Consider the following 16,221-nt stretch of genomic DNA (forward strand, 5'->3'; position numbering starts at 1 on the left):
TCTCCATCCCTGCAGAATTTTTGGATTTGTTTTTGGTCAGCCTGTTATCTGACACATGCGGAAACCCATCACAGTGCTTAAGATTATCCCAACCAGACTGAGAGTTCCATGAATGCCACCGACACGTGGAAATTTCCCATGCTTGGAATGGAATGTACATTCTCTTCCCAAAGGGATGCTTACTACTGGCTGCATACTGAGAGGATTAGGCACAGGTTGGCAAGAGACAAGACTTGGGGACTCAGAGCTGTGCTGGGGTAGTGCTAGAATTTAACCAAGTAAAACTGCATAAGCTTCCTGCTGCTTGTCAGCTTGGACCACCATTCCCTTGAGGGCTTTGGCTTGCAGGGAGCTGAGTGGGAAGAATCCCTGACCGCAGTGCAGTTTTATCTGCAGTGACTGCAGATAAAAGGCGTAGATTAATTTGCTTCAGGTCCCTGGTCTAGATCTTCTCAGTTGCAGGCTATTCTTCCATGTTTCAGCTATGCAGTTTTAGCTGGTTAAAATGAAGATGGTAGATTGCGAAGCTGAACAAGATAGATTACAGGAGGATTTGAACATATTTGAGAATTGGGAAGATCGATGGCAGGTGAAATTCAATGTGGAGAAATGTAAAGTACTTCACATGGGGACAAAAAATCCTTGAAGGGGCTATTATTTGAAAGGAAGGAAAATAATATGTATGGAAAATGTGAAGGACCAGGGGATCCTGATTGACAATAAATTGAAGCTCCCCCAACAATGGTCTGTGGCAGTGAGTAAAACAAACCAGATGTTGGGATGTATCAAAAGATCAATAGCAAGCCGAAATAGTGGGGCAATCCCACTGTATAAATCGTTGGTGAGACCAGAATTAGCATATTGTGTACAGTTCTGGTCGCCGTAGTACAAAAAGGATATTGAAAAAATCGAGAAGGTACAGAGGAGGGCAACCAAAATGATTAAGGGAATGGAAGGAATGGACTATGAGAAGCGACTAAGTAAATTGGGCATATTCACACTGGAAAAGAGAAGATTGAGAGGCGACATGATTGCTGTATTTTAAGATTCTAAAAGGGCAAGACAATATAGATCATGACAGGCTGTTTCAGGTATATGCAATTGAAGGGGGTTAAATTCACAAATCTACGCAAACACTATTTCAGTGAGTGAACAGTGAGTCTGTGGAACAGGCTCCCTAGGGAGACGGTTGAAGCAGGAAGTGTTGATTCTTTCAAACACAGATTAAATTATTTTTATTTTAGGAAATAACATTATGGAATATAGTACATAGGTAGTTTGGGACATATGTGCATGTGACCTTCAAGAAGGTGGAAGGTGAACTAGACGGACCTTGGTCTTTTTTCATCCTGCAATTCTTATGTTCTTATGTTTTTTTCTGAGTGAAATACTTGCACAGAGGTTGATTTGAGAGATTTTCTATGGTGCACTTTTTATACAGTTCCTATATATGCATTCACAGGTCCCCCTCCAGTTTATGTTTTTTTTGAGCAGAATTGTTTCAATTTCAAACTAATAGACTGTGATTTCTGTCAGAGAAGCTTTCATAATATGCGTGGTACTTCAGCTGTATAAAATCTACAAACTGATAGTGTGTGAACTGTGAATGTTACAAAGTAGATGAGAGAAGACATTGAGCGTTGCTTGGATAAGGATCTGTATTTTTCCAAAGGAGAGGAATCTGTATTGCACCAAAGGATAAATTATGTTTGCACCGTGAGCATACTTTTTCTTACTCATTTACACCGAACGTAAAGCTCTTGACCGCTCAGTGAGTTAATTTACTGAGCAACTGACTCATAGATAAGGAAAGATTCCAGAGGGTCTGTGTTGAGTTTGCTGATCTTAGCCAGAGAAACCCAAGGGTCGCTACATTTGGCTTCAGTGCTATGAGTTAAGGAGAAAATCACACAGCCTTCATACTTCTGATCGCTATCCAATGGTCCCTGCGAGAGTTGCACAAATATAGACATTGGCTGAAGACAGGATCATGGCCATTCGAATATCCTACCGACACTCATTGTTAAGCTGAATATGAATAATAGCTGCTATCAATGAGAAGGTAATGAAGGGTAGACAATGTAAACTGCCCTGTGTTTTCTTCCCTGTTCAGTACGCAAAACATATTGATGGTTTGCTAAGTAAATTATAAAATGGTAAAATAAGCAGGCAGTTCAGCTGATGTCATTAACTAGAAAAGGAAAATTCAATGGTTTGTGAAAATCCCACAAATCTTAAAATAAGATTTTTGCCGTAAATTCATTTTGAGGAATCTACTTTACTTACAATATAAGCACAATTATTTTTGAATTAGCTTTCTATTGTTCTGTTGGGACTTTCACTGAAAGGAGTGGTTAAAAAATCAATTAAGATTTGCCTTCTATAAACCCACTTAGTTGTTCTTTAGTGTAAATCTTGTAGAAGAGCTTCATTTGTGTGAGGGCAGTACTGCTTCTGAAATATCTTCACTGAACTATCTGATCTTTTTGATCATATCTGTCAGTGTTTTTAATGTTAATAAAGTGACTTTTAAAAAGATAAAAGCATAGTTTCTTGAAACTTCTTGGACATTTGTTGGATTAAACTTAGAAGAGATCACACTGGCTCTCTTGTATATCAACAGTATTAGATCCAGACTTGATTTCCATTCACTGTGTTTTTGTACTGCAATCAAGACCTCCAATAAGGTCAGTGCCAGTAATAAGGCAAATAAGTACAGTCTCGTTTAAAAAAAAACCTAGAGACTGAATTTTAATGTCGAAAGATACCAGAAAATACCCATACCGGCATTGTAATTGTTTGTATCATGTGAGTAGAAGATAGCAAATAAGTTGTCTTTTGCTCACGGGATTCATATTGAGTAAAGTCGATCTCCCTGGCCACTGAAGGACAGTGAGGCAGGAGCACACAATAGGAGAATGGCTGATGGGAATCTACATGTGTGCAGGCCCATGGAAATCTTTTTTCATTTCTCTGTTTCGGGATGGTCTGCCTAGGTCTGAATTCCTGGAGTCCAGTAAGTCAGGGGTTTACTGTTGCATTTTTCATGTTGGGAGGATGTACCAAGGCACTGGACAGTAGAGGGTTTTGCACTCAAGCTGGGGTTTGGATTCGGGAGGGGTGAGTTGGGAACCCAGGGGGTGGAGTTGGAAAGATGCCATGGTAAGGGATAATCATCTTTGAATTTTTGATATGGCGTCTTATTGCATTTTCCAGAGGTCTCACAGATTTACTGTAGTATGCAAAGACCATGTATTTAGTAGGTGAACACAGCTGCCAATTTCCACAAAGCAATGTCCCACAAACAACTATGAGTGAATGACCAATTTTAGTGATTGTTAGCCAGGACACTCCCTTCTCATATTGAAGAGTGCCAAAGGATCTTTACTGTGCAGCTAAACAGGCAGACGGGACCTCAATTTAATGTCTCATCCAAAGGACACAGCCTCTGACAATATGGTGCTCCCGCAGCACCTCACTGGAGTTTCAGTCAAGTCTATGAGCTTGAAGTCTGAAAGTGGGGCTTGAACCCACAAGCTTTTGACTCAGAGGCAAGCGTGCTAAGAGCTGAGCGAGACTGACACCTGATAATAAATAAATAATACAAGACAAGATGGAGGCTCAGCGAGTTGTAGCTTCAATGCTGCTGTGCCAAGAATGGGATGGACGCATTTTTATCTGTGATTTTGTATTTTGTTTATTCAGCAAACTAGCTTGTGGGAAAGCAGAAATCGCAAACAGACAGGTTCCTCTTAAGTGCCTCCCCGAGAACAGGGCTAAACAAACAGTGTCCTGGGATCACCTCGGGCAAGAATGGTACCTTGCCACAGGGAAATTCTAAACAACTTACAAAAAATAAATAAATGTTGGAGAAAGTCAAAGAGAAAACAAAACAGCTATTTCTATGACAATAAAGTAAAGAAGTATCTGTTGTATTGGTGTAAACAGATGCAAGGGTCTTTGAGAAATTATGATTAGCTTCCAAATGGTGGAATCCTGTAGCTCAGTGGTTAGAGCACTCGCTTTGCAAGCGAGAGACCCGGGTTCGATTCCCGGCAGGGTGAAACCTTGGGCAAGTTTCATTACTCCACACGCCTGATAATAATCCCTCAAAAAAACAAAACAATAATAAATTGGTCATTTCAATTGGCTGCCGCATTTTGCCCACAAATATACAGTCAATTCACTTTACAGTTTATTCTGTGAAGTGCTTTGAGACGTCGAGAAGAAGTGAAAAGCACTATATCAAATGCAAGGATTATTATTATTACTATAAATGTATCATTCCAAGTCCTATGATTTCTTGTCACTGAAAATGACTGCGAATAAAAAACATTCCTGTCAACATCTTCAAATGATCGTATGGAGAATACTTGGCCTTTCAACTGGTCTCTCATAGCCACTGAAACAAGCATGGCAGCACATCGTATGATCTTTGGGATTGTGGTGCCATTACCACCTGGACAGTAATGAAACAAAGAAAGTAAAAAGAAAAAAAAAAGCATCATTGAGGTGAGCCTTATTCTGAATATCCCCCTCATATGGATGTTTAAGATCTCATTTAAGGAATTAAAAGTTCAAACTGGCAATGCTGCTTTTTTTCGCCGCCTTTTTTGCTTTTCGAAGTGCAACCCTATACCTCCATCCAAGTGAACATTCTTGATGCAGTCTACAGGTAGTGAAGGTCTGCAGGCTATTTTGCCATGAATGGCAACTCAAGCCTTCATGCACAAAGCCGGCTTGACCTTCCACGTCCTAATGTTTTCCATTCAGGACTCACTCAACCACCTCCTGAAGATTATAACCTTCCGCTGTGGGCTTGTCTGCCCATTGCGGTTTTCCCTTGAAAGTATTCTGTCACTGCACACCACCCATTCCTTTTCATGATATATATTGAAAGTTTCAAATCAATGTCTTCATAAGGATCCAGTTCTCAACAACAGATCGGACATTGACACAGATGCTAATCTATCAAAATTTATTCCAACTATGAAAATGACGTTTAAAATTGCAATTATTTTCTCTGAATTCATGAATTGAGAACCAGAGGTACAATCAAAGAATCCTGCCAATAATTGGCAACACCTCACAAACTTCTTATAGGAACCCCATATTCTACTATTGCCTATAAAATACACTCATTCCACTTCAAAGTATATGCTGTAAAGCACTTTGAGACATCCCCCCAATGTGATATGCACAATATCAAATGTACTGATTTGGATTACTGCTTTAGAAATAGGAATTCTACAATCCTACTGATGTACTGCTTGTTACCAGCACATTCCCTGTTAGTGCCATTGCAAGCTTCTGGTGTCTTTATCTCTTTTTCACAGCTACCACACCCCCATTATTTTTGTGTGAGGGAAGAATGAGCTGGTATCACTGAGCTCAGTCTGCGCTTTGTGGCTCCTGAACTGAAGCAATGTGAATGGCTTTTCAGGGAGGGAAACTTCATTTGAGGCGTTCTAATTAGCACTCATCTTGCAATGCTGTTAGTGATCTTTGATAGCACGTGGCATTTATGATAATGATGCTGTGTTCACGTCGTTTTTTGGTTGGCTTTTCTCCAGATAGTTAAGTAAAATTAAGGTCTTTGAAAAATCGGATTATTACATCCCAGGGGTGAGAGCTGATACTTAAGTAGCAGTTGACCATTGATCTGCTTTTCACTTTCTCCCTTTGGTGTTTTTTCAGTGCTACTCGACACAAAAAACAATTTGCTTGTAATTAAGCATAATTAGGCAAACTTCACGGTTCCATTCAAATATTCTGAACATTTACAAAATAAAAGAAAGTGACTGAAATGTATTGGACTGAAATTGCTTCCGTGTAGAGGCTTAGGATTTCTAGCTTCACTGGGCAATATTACTTAGCCATATCTTATGGCCTATCTTATGTACATAAACAAACAGAAGCGCTGTATCTTAAAATTACTTTCTATTATGTCCCAAGAAGTGATTCCTCATGAGAATTCCCACAGGGTTTCCAAAAATTAATGAGTCCACTTGACACTACACAGTAAAATATATAGCAAAAAAGCAAAACAATTTACATTTTGCTTCATGTAAAATCCAGTACAAGGTAAAATACTACAGAAATCTTAAGGTTTTTTTTTGAGGAAATCACTCTTTCTAAATGAGGTGTTATTTTGTCGCCTTTATTATCCGTGCCTATTATTTAATAAGTACGAGAGTCTGTTGACGGAAAGCAGTGGTTTTTTTTCAGTCGTACAATAATATAGTTGCTTCTTAATTAGTGAATATTCATCTGTCATAAGCCGCAACATCGCAGCCGCCTCCCCGCTATCACGGCGTGCCATAAATAATCAATGAGACTGCATTAATATGCATGAGCTGGAATCTGTGTAGTCATGTGCACTGATGCAAAGACAGGGGGAGTGTGTTGCTTTGAACTGACTCAAAACTGTGTGTGAGATACTGAGGGAAGGAGACAGACACCACGAGTCCTGATGCACACATTGCCCAGCTAGTGCCGCTGCTTCGTGTCTGTGTTGCGAGTGTGAGCTCAGCTCTGGTGACTGATGAGAAACAGCGATCGTACCAGTCAGGTCCGGAGGGGGACTCCTGGTCAGTTCAACTACCTCTCAGTTGCGGGGAAATTCGAAGTTGGACTGAGTGTTCGGTGCTGACTATAATGGGCTGCAATCTGTGCACTTTACGGAAGAGAGAGGAGCACTATAGACTGCTGTATGAAGTTTCACAGGTGAGGTGCAGAAGGGGAAGACTTTGACTGTGTCAGTTGTACAGGGGTTAAATAAGTGGTAGCTTCTCCTAGGCAAATGTTGGCACAGGTTTTTTTTACACAGAGGGAATGGGTAATGGGACACTTTTGTTCAAGTTTGGGTTGTCCTATATGCTATTCTTTACAAGGTTTGGGGAGCCTAACATTAATGCATTTGTCTGCTTCTGTTATTTGATGTTTAGTTTAATAAGTGTGGTCTGTTTAACAACCAGCATTAACTGGTGGGACAACAGAGCTGAATGTAACAAAGTTTTCTTCACTTTTAATTGTGGCTGATTGAGACCAATAGTCGATTATTGGGGCTTATATTCAGTTTTGTTAAGCGTTCATTTGTAGTTTTACTCAACTTCAACTTCAAAACTTTATGATGTACTGTTGACATACATACATCCCTCATATCCAAACTGAGGTGGCATTCATGCCAGTAACAATACAGATACCAAATATTGCCAATTTCAGACTCAGTACAGATGTAGCTGGTCCTGCTTTGCACAATCAAAATCGAAACCACCAATATCTGAGAGAAAGATAGGTAAGTATTTCTGGTGTAGCCTTTTATCCAAAATATGCCATATAGGGAGCAGTGCTACCCAAGTTGGAAGTAGCGTGCGGTCTATGAAACAGGATTCCAGTATATGACGAATGCACGAGAGACACAGTGAATGTTTCACGCTTACAAACACGTATTGGATTCATTCGTGAGCGCGTTGTACACAGCTGACGTAAATGGGTATCACGGATGCTGGATTGGCTAACTTTGCAGCTGAAGAAAGTTCAGAACATCCTCTTGACATTGTAGAGTTGTTGGAATATGTGTTAAAACCGTTTCCAGTAATGATTGCCGCTGCGCTAAATGTTGGGAATGCTGAAAGAATTACACGTTTGTGTTAACTCAGAACCAGATTGGGTTCCAAAAACACGCTTCTTTGCTCTACCACATTCTATCCAAAGTGGAACTGTTTCAAGATGTGAAAAATTGTTTAAATATCAAATTACTTGTAAAATATTTCAAAACTTAACGCCTCACTATAACAGTAACTTATAATAATAATCCTTGCATTTGATATAGCACCTTTTTACGTCATCGAGTCATTTAAAAGTGTTTCACAGGATATACTGTAAAGTGGATTGATTGTGTATTTTGTTGACGAAACTTATACACCATTATTTCTACTAGTTCTGTAACAAAGACCCACATATCGCCTGTTGTATCACAGGCTGTGTTAAGAAATGAATTGTGTATAAATTTCCAAATTTAGGCTTTTGTTTCACCTTGAAATTATTCTCTCCTGTCATTAAAACAGAAAGAAGTGAGGCGTGGAATATGATTAATTTCTTCATTAAGCTTTTGCTTTCTTTAACTCTCCTCACTAAAAAATTCCTGCAGAATGTACGATTTTAACAAATCATCTGGGCTCCCACAGCGTTTTTTATATATAGATTGCTGAGGTAAAAAAAATCCTCCAGGATTGCATGGAACCAATTATACATTGTTACAAGGTTGTTACTGTGTCTGATGGACTGAAATAGCCTGCAGGAATATTTGAAAATCCTGTTGGATTTTTAGTAAAAGTCTCTCGTTTGCTCTTGCAGACAGAAAGGGAACTGTCATGCGTGTGAGGTTTAAGGATTAACAGCAGTTTCTAAAAAGAAAATGTATTTTTTATATCTGAGTGTGCAGTCTTTCACATCCCGAAGTCGGAAAGGCTGGAGTTCTTGTTGCATGAAAGAAATCTTTCAGTCTTGTGGAGGATTTGAATATTTATGTGAAGAAACAGTGGGGCGGTAAGGCCAGCATATCCTTGGAAGCAGAGAGAAAAACAGCTCCCACCTCCCTGTTCTGAATGCATGGCTGGTTTGCAGGTCATTGCTAGTCTATTTGAGGCTGAGGTAGTTAACTGTCCATTACCTATTGGGTTCTCAAAGAGTAGCCACGAACGTGTGGTCTGTTTCATTGTCAGCTAATTACATAGCAGCTTCGCTACTCACGAAACTACCTTCTCTGTTCCACTCTTAATGAACGTGTTTATGGTAATGTGATCAGAACCTCATTAGTCATTTTATAAAATGATTCTGTGCATTAATTAAATGTAAAAAATGTCCCTTTTATCACCACGGAGAGAGAAAAAGAAGATTAACACTGCTAATTGCTGCTGGAGGCAAACTCTGTAAATTTTATTAAGTACGAATTGGTAAACTGACTGACTAACTCCTCAAGTAATATTGTGTTTTCTCAATGTTATTTACATTACTGAGGCACTTGGAAAAATCATATAAGCTTTACTCTTCCCATTTATGCATTTAAAATAATTCAATAAATGCAGAGCCTATTGTTAATTGTATCCAAATTACAGTGAGTGCAGTGGGAAGGAACAGCTTGACGGTTGGTCGACCCAGCAGATACGTTATTTGAATGGTCAACTTCGACGAGTGTATATGAAGAAGAATTGGAATAGATTCTTTGTGTTGCTATAGGGAAATCTCCTTTACAAAATGTGTTTGCTCCAAGAAGCAAGTCAAAATATTCTGTACTGATTTTTAAAAAAAAACTTTTTGTTGTTCCCAGTAGCTGGTTAACATTCTCTGTGGAGCAATGTGAGTCTTGCTCTCTACGAACTCCATTGTTACGACAAAGGACCAGATAAGATATCAAGGCAATGCAGCAATTTGACTTTTGACACTTGGGCTGCCCCAGCGTGCATTCAAGCAGCAGCTTCTGTCTCAGACGACTGTACTGTGCGCTTTTTCGAGTTTGAGTGTCAGAGAGCATGTGTTCAATCAAGTTCCTCGTGCAACCCTTTCAACAGCATTAAGCAGCAGTGGGGAACCACTGAGTTTAAAGCGACCATCTGCGCTTATCTCAGTCTTTAGGTGGGCATCTTTTTAAAATTAAATTAGGCAGCTTTTTTTCCAAAAAGATGTTCAGTATGTAATAAAACTTAATATAATTTTTCATAAACCATTGTTGTGTGTGAAATGTTTTGGAGCAGATGAAAGCAGTAGTGAAAACTGGAATCTTGCGTGATACAAATTTAAGACTTTTTAAATATTTTCTGAGACAGTTCCAATGAACTACAGGTATTTTTATTCCTCGCTGTAGTGTTCCTGTTTGTGATTCTTTTTTGCTTGCTGGATTCATTATTTGTCATTTCACTCAGGTTTGTTACACTTTGATCTGAGATGAATATATTGTTGGAGGAGGGAGATGAATTGAGCTCCATCCTACCCATGATGTCATGGGAAATACCATGTGAATGTTCAACAAAACTTAGACGCTTTGCACCGCAGGCACCACACTCTAATTTGCAACATCTCAGCCGCTAAACAAAAATAGTTTTTTTTCAGTGCTGACAAGAATTTGCATTTCTTTAGCTTCTATCACGTCAAAATGTCCCAAAACATCTCATAAGTGATTACTGTCAAGTACTTAATTGACTGATTTGGCATTTTATTTCTTCACATATTTCCCCTTCTTCCACTCTGTCCCTTTCCTTGGTTTGAAGTGAGCAACCCGGTGCCAAACTGAGCATTCTCCCAAGGCTGCTGGTGGGAACTGTGCCGTTGTGACCTATGTGAATCCAATCTTCACTATTGTTTAGCTGTCGTCCCCCCCTTGCCCTTCAGTAAAAATGCTGATTCTTTGCTGGGGTATAATTTCTCAGACATTATTCATCCTCCATTATTCATGTGTGAGCTCATCCAATGAAGGTCGACAGACTATTTGAGGATGGAGAGTGCCACTGTTGAGCCTGATCTTGTATAACTTGATATCCAAACATACACTCACACACACACTGATCAGCAGGGCTCACAGGATAGTGGTCATAAGGTAGTCACGATTGATGATTCTTTTTCCGCGTAGCATCCCACTGTCTGCCCTAACTAAGATTACCTAATCTTAGTTACAGATCGAGAATCAAACCTCAGATTACCTGACACTGTGCAGTCGTGTTTAACTCCAGGCAAAATCAGTCCATACAACTGAAGCCAGGAAGTCACTCTGCTGCTTCTCTTTGTCGTAGCATTGTGCACAGCTGCAGTGCTACTTCTGGGAAAGGTAATTGCCACAAACACTGGCAAATTCAGGAAAAGGAAAAGTGAGAACAGGCAGCTTCTACACAATCCATGATAGTTGAAAAGTTAAAACACAATGCCTTGCATTTGATATAGCACCTTTCATGTTGAGAGGGCATCTTCACAGGATGTACTATAAAGTGTAGTGACTCTGTATTTGGTAAGCGAAAGGATTAAAAATGGATCAAACTGGGATCGATGGTGTTTATTTGTAAAGCTACAATCTATGAATGGGATCCAGCTTCTTTCAAAGGGACAAACTGAAGAACTACCGAAGATAATTCATGTATAAATTAGCTTCTTCTCAAATATTAACTGTTGACTTACAATAAATCATTTCAATTCAATTGTCCTTCAAATTCACATGGTTTGATTTTGTGAGAGTTCCTTTTTATTCTTACATGTTTTGTAATTGCTGGGAGTATAGGACCCTTTGCTGCCAACAGATAGCAGAGACCATCATTCCACCCTTCTGTGCTGGATTTGAATTGAGATGTCAGAGTTGAAAGGTTGGCCAAGATCCCACAGTGCCACCCAATGAATCCTCTTCCTGACTCTAGTTGTGATCACAAGTCTGGTTACAATTTCTAAGTTAATGCTCCTCCAAAAAGTCCTTTTTTTTTATTTAAGTGACTGTGAAGGAAAATAAATAATCTGCTATTCAATAAAACCCTAATGGTTTGGTTAACTTAGCTGGACCATATAGACTTGGAATACTCTAGGTTGGACCTCAGCCACGGCAGACGTTTAGGCTCCAATTGGATTTAGCATCCATGGTTCAGCAAGGGAAAATTTAGCCAGTGTTTCAGCTGCTAATTGCTATCCAGAGTTCGGTGCTGAAAGGTGCACCCATCTGGACGTCAGCGAGGACAGGATTGGGCTTGGCTGAGGTGCCTTCATTTCCTCAGCTGCTACTAAGATTTATATACAGATCAAGTGAGGACATGACCTTTCCCTATCGTCCCCACCCCCTTTCCTGAGAGTTGCAGACTCATGTGACTAAATCAATTCTGCAAAATGGTATAATTTGTTTAAAAGAGTGAAATAATGGAAATCAGCAGCATAAAGGAACCCGTAAAAATAAACATAAGGACTGCAAACAAATCACTGCTCGGCAGCCTGTTCTCAGCAAGAGTCACGTGGTTATTGCAATAGCTTGTCTGCTTTCCATCTGTGCACTGGCAGTGTTTTATTCTTGACTGTGAGCAATGAATGTTCTCACCAATCTCCTTCTTTCATTCAGTTTTGCTAGAATGATGTGTTTCATGTATCAGACACATATCGGAACAGACCTAGGCTCTGGGAGTACAGAAATATGCTTCCTTTTGGGACCAAAACACAGTTGCATTTGCCTCTGCTTTCATCTCTTGCAAAGAAATTTTAACAAGCAAAGTGGGCCACAAAAGATTAAATCCACAGTGATCGGTCCATAAAATATTCTATTTATGTCGATTAAATGTTACATCTGCTCTGGCTGAGCTATGAAGCACAAATTCTGCACTCATTGGCCTGTAAAGCAATAGCCAATGGGTTTGCAAGATATTACATTTCCAGTGATTGGTCTATAAAACAAAAGCCTGACCGTAATATAATGTTAAAGCTGAACATATTGGTTTGTGAAACATTGAGCCCGCATTGAATTCTAGAAATTTATGTTGCCTCTTTTCATTGATTTTTTTTACCCTTTGAAGCTGCTTGGTGCTTCCTCTTTGGTGGGCAAAGTCAGTGCCCACTGTGCATGATTCCAGTGGATGGAGTGAATCAATGCTTAAAAGTTCTTTTGAGCTCTGAGGCTGAAAAGCCTAGGTTCCCACAGTCCTCCTTCTTGTGTCCTGGTTACAAACAGTCAGTCACTGGTTGGTCTGATTGTTTCTTTCCCTCCAATTTTCTTTCCTCTTTCTCTCCTGAAGGCACTGAGTTACACTTCTATCCGATGCAAACAAGTAAAATTGTGTTGTGCTGTCATCCAGTGTACCTATTTCCATACTCTCTGCCCAGGATGACAGGCCAGCAATGCAATTCGAGTGCTACTGCAGGTTGTCACCAGTCCGAGCAAGTTAATGTGACCTAAATATGATATTCACACAAGAATTTGTTAATATCAAACCCTGACTATATCTCTTTGACGATATGTCTTTGATAATCTTGAGTTGTGCATTGCAGCCTTGGCACCTGACTGGAGATCAATGCTCCATATCTGCTGTTTACAAATCATGTTGTGAATCTCGCAATAAAGTAAATATCCAGAGGCAGAAAATGTCTCATTGGCAGCGACTCCACTTGTAAGCCATTCTTTCTGTGCACACAGGCGCAAGCTAAATGCACCACTAAAAGGAAGTACATTTGAACTTCATATTGCAGATCTGACTGAAAAGGTCAAAACAGCGATTAGCTTCACTGAAAAAGCCAGAGGGCTACTCATTAAATCATCATTATTTGAAGAAAGCTCCGAGAGCAATTAAAATTGACAAGCAATGCTGAAAAGTCCCACTTTGTGTACATTTGTGCTAGTTACAGCTGACTAGCAAAAAGTAGCTTGTGTGCAATTTTGTTTTATGCTAACAGGCTTCTCCCAGATCATCAGGAGTGCGTGTGATCTTAGTTCCACTTTATTACACCCTGGTAAACTAGTGATAAGTTCTGCTGTTTAAAGTGTTTTGTTTTTGCCTTCTGATCATTGTCTTTAATATGCTAATACCACTAGTCACTGCTTATTTAATTTCTCATAGAGGCCTCTGAGATGCCTTGAATGGTGCTTTCAAAGCACAATCCTGTGTAATTTCACGCCAACAAAAGTTAACTGCATGAGCAGTTTTGGCCTCGGCCTTCCCACATTTCCAAAGAGGGTCTGAATGTATCAACATATGGCTGGTAGAGGGGCAGGATGAGGTAGGTGAACACTTAGGTGCCACAAAGAAACCATAGGCCATTACACTACGAGCAAGAGAAGTAAGACATGCATACATTGCTGTGCCTGTTCTGATCCCTTTCAATACAAAAGGAAGACGACAGTTTTTTGTTATATTGGGTTTCAAAATGAGATATTCATAAACTGAATGCTACTATGCTAACCACAGTTGAATTACGATTGCAACTGAAGCTCTGTTTTCAGAGGTGTTTCTCAGCCAAGAAAAGACCTGTAGCTCAGTGGTTAGAGCATTCGACTCACAAGCGATAGACCTGGATTCAATTCCTGGCAGGGCAAAACATTGGGCAAGTTTCCTTACTTCATGCACTTGTTTACCTAGTAATAAGTAGAAACCTGGTTGTTAGTCGATTGGCGGATTGCTTTTCTGGGGGTAATAATTCCTTCAAAAAATAATAATAATAAATTGGTCACTCAAACCAGGACTGTTTGTGGGACACTGCTGTGTGCAATTGGCTGCTGCATTTTGCCCAAAAATAAACAATCAATTCACTTTGCAGTATATTCTGTGAAGCGCTTTGAGACGTTTCAAATGCAAGGATTATTATTATTTCATCAGGTCAGGATTTCGCAACTCGCCCTCCCAGAGACTGGTTTCTCTTTGTGTAACGTACATTTGAAACACCATATTACTGCCTTAATTGATTGCAGTGATGATTCCTTTGTTTTCTATGGGTCTGGTAGATTTGACTATCTCCAATTACTGTGACCTGCAACATGAAAGAGGAAATTAAAGGAAGTGGTGCTGTTTGATTAATGTAATTCACACTGATCTCCACACTCAGAGCAATGCTTTTATGTTTGTAATCAAATGTGCCGTTCAGATGCCAACGGCAGCTCTGTTATCAACTAGATCTGTTGTGCAACTTTTTTGTCTTTTTTCATATATTGTGTTTTATTCTCCTTTTATCAGTGGCTTCTTTCTTTTGCTGTCATCAGTCATCCCAGCCCACCTAAGATATCTGCCTTTAATATCAACACTGACATTTGAAAGCCTCCTGGTGTGGAATGGCAGAGGCAGGCTGGCCCATTCCTCAGGAATATCGGAACAGAAAGGTCACAAAGCCCATGAGAGTCTTTTTCTCAACACCTAGTTCTCTTCCAGAAGTGGGAGAAGGTCCCGCGCTCAGGGCATTGCTCAGAAAGACTGAGCGTGAATTGGGACAAAGAACAGTGAGAAACACAATAGGTCTGGATGACAACAGAGGGGTTGCGGCTGACTCCACAGGTCATCCCCAGTGCACTCTGTGCTGGCTGATAAGGATGCGTTTGACAGTGGCTAATGCTGCTGTCGACACACCTCCTGAGCCTGCTGCAGAAGCAGCGGGCTTTTGGAAACCGATGATAAGGAGCACAATGAATAACTAACAAAGCTTGTTTGATAAATGCAGTCATTTGCATCACACCACAAGGAAGCTCTGCTCCCAGTGGCAGGAGTGGGCACACCTAGTTGGAAATTGTCTTTACCATTGACAGCTGAGGACAGACCTTCCAGTCTGCAATGAGATAAGTAACCAGAATGTTTTGCACATGTTTCCACTTCAGTAAAAAAACAGCAAAGATATAGGGATCAGTGCTCAGCCCAACACAACCACAATGTATAAAGACCCTCTGGACTCTTGTCCCAGGTAATAATACAAAACAACAACTTGGATTTATATAGTGCCCTCCACGCTATATTATTAACAATAATAATAATTTGCAAGAGTCCAATACTGAGAGAAGATTATTAAACAAAAATGATGGGAGAGCACGCTGTTGAAAAACTGAAGTTGAGGGAGGTTCCCGGTAACCTTCTGAGTGTTTAAGTGATGGCGGGGTTGTGGAGTAGGACTCTGGCATGCAATGCTACTACATGTGTTGCAGCATTACACTGACAGAACACAGAGAGTGATTCCTGTAAACATAAAAGATCATCTGTAAAGAAATAAAAACCCGAGGCACTTGAGTAAAACACATAATTGTCTTGTGTTCATTCAGGCCAGAGTTCAAAGGGAACAAAGCTGGGGAGCTCAAAATGAAATTCTCCCCTTCCATTCCTTCATCCTACGCAATAATTTGGGACATGTTCGTTCGTGTTTCATTGTAAAAGACCGTACTATTTTCCATGTACAATTTTCAGCACTATCACATGACCTCTTGTGATCAGACATGGAGCAATTGAATTGGTGACATACACCAAACTAACTCCTAATTTAATAGAACTCTTCTGACGAAGGTCGTGGAACCGAAACGTTGACTCACTCTCCTCTCTCCATAGATGCTGCCTGACCTGCTGAGTGTTCCTAGTGCCTCCTGTTTTTGTTTCAGATTTGCAGCATCTGCAGTATTTTGTGTTTTGTTTCCTAATTTAATATCCTGTTTCAAATTTAGAGCAGCAGGACTGTAGCCCCACCTTGTCAAAGTCATCTCTGTACATGTACTGTCTAAGTGTATTGTTGCATTCAGATTGCAGA

General features: G+C 40.0%; 1 protein-coding gene and 1 non-coding gene across 2 annotated transcripts in view; both read left to right on the forward strand.

Annotated features, from left to right (window-relative positions):
• pdzrn4 (PDZ domain containing ring finger 4) overlaps nt 1-16,221 on the forward strand; it is a 232,290-nt gene that overhangs the window by 152,865 nt on the left and 63,204 nt on the right.
• Nucleotides 3,993-4,064, forward strand: trnaa-ugc. Its single transcript has one exon. It is a non-coding gene; the product is annotated as a tRNA-Ala (tRNA).

Source organism: Callorhinchus milii, unplaced genomic scaffold (assembly GCF_018977255.1).
Source record: "Callorhinchus milii isolate IMCB2004 unplaced genomic scaffold, IMCB_Cmil_1.0 Scaffold5, whole genome shotgun sequence".
Classification (NCBI taxonomy): domain Eukaryota; kingdom Metazoa; phylum Chordata; class Chondrichthyes; order Chimaeriformes; family Callorhinchidae; genus Callorhinchus; species Callorhinchus milii.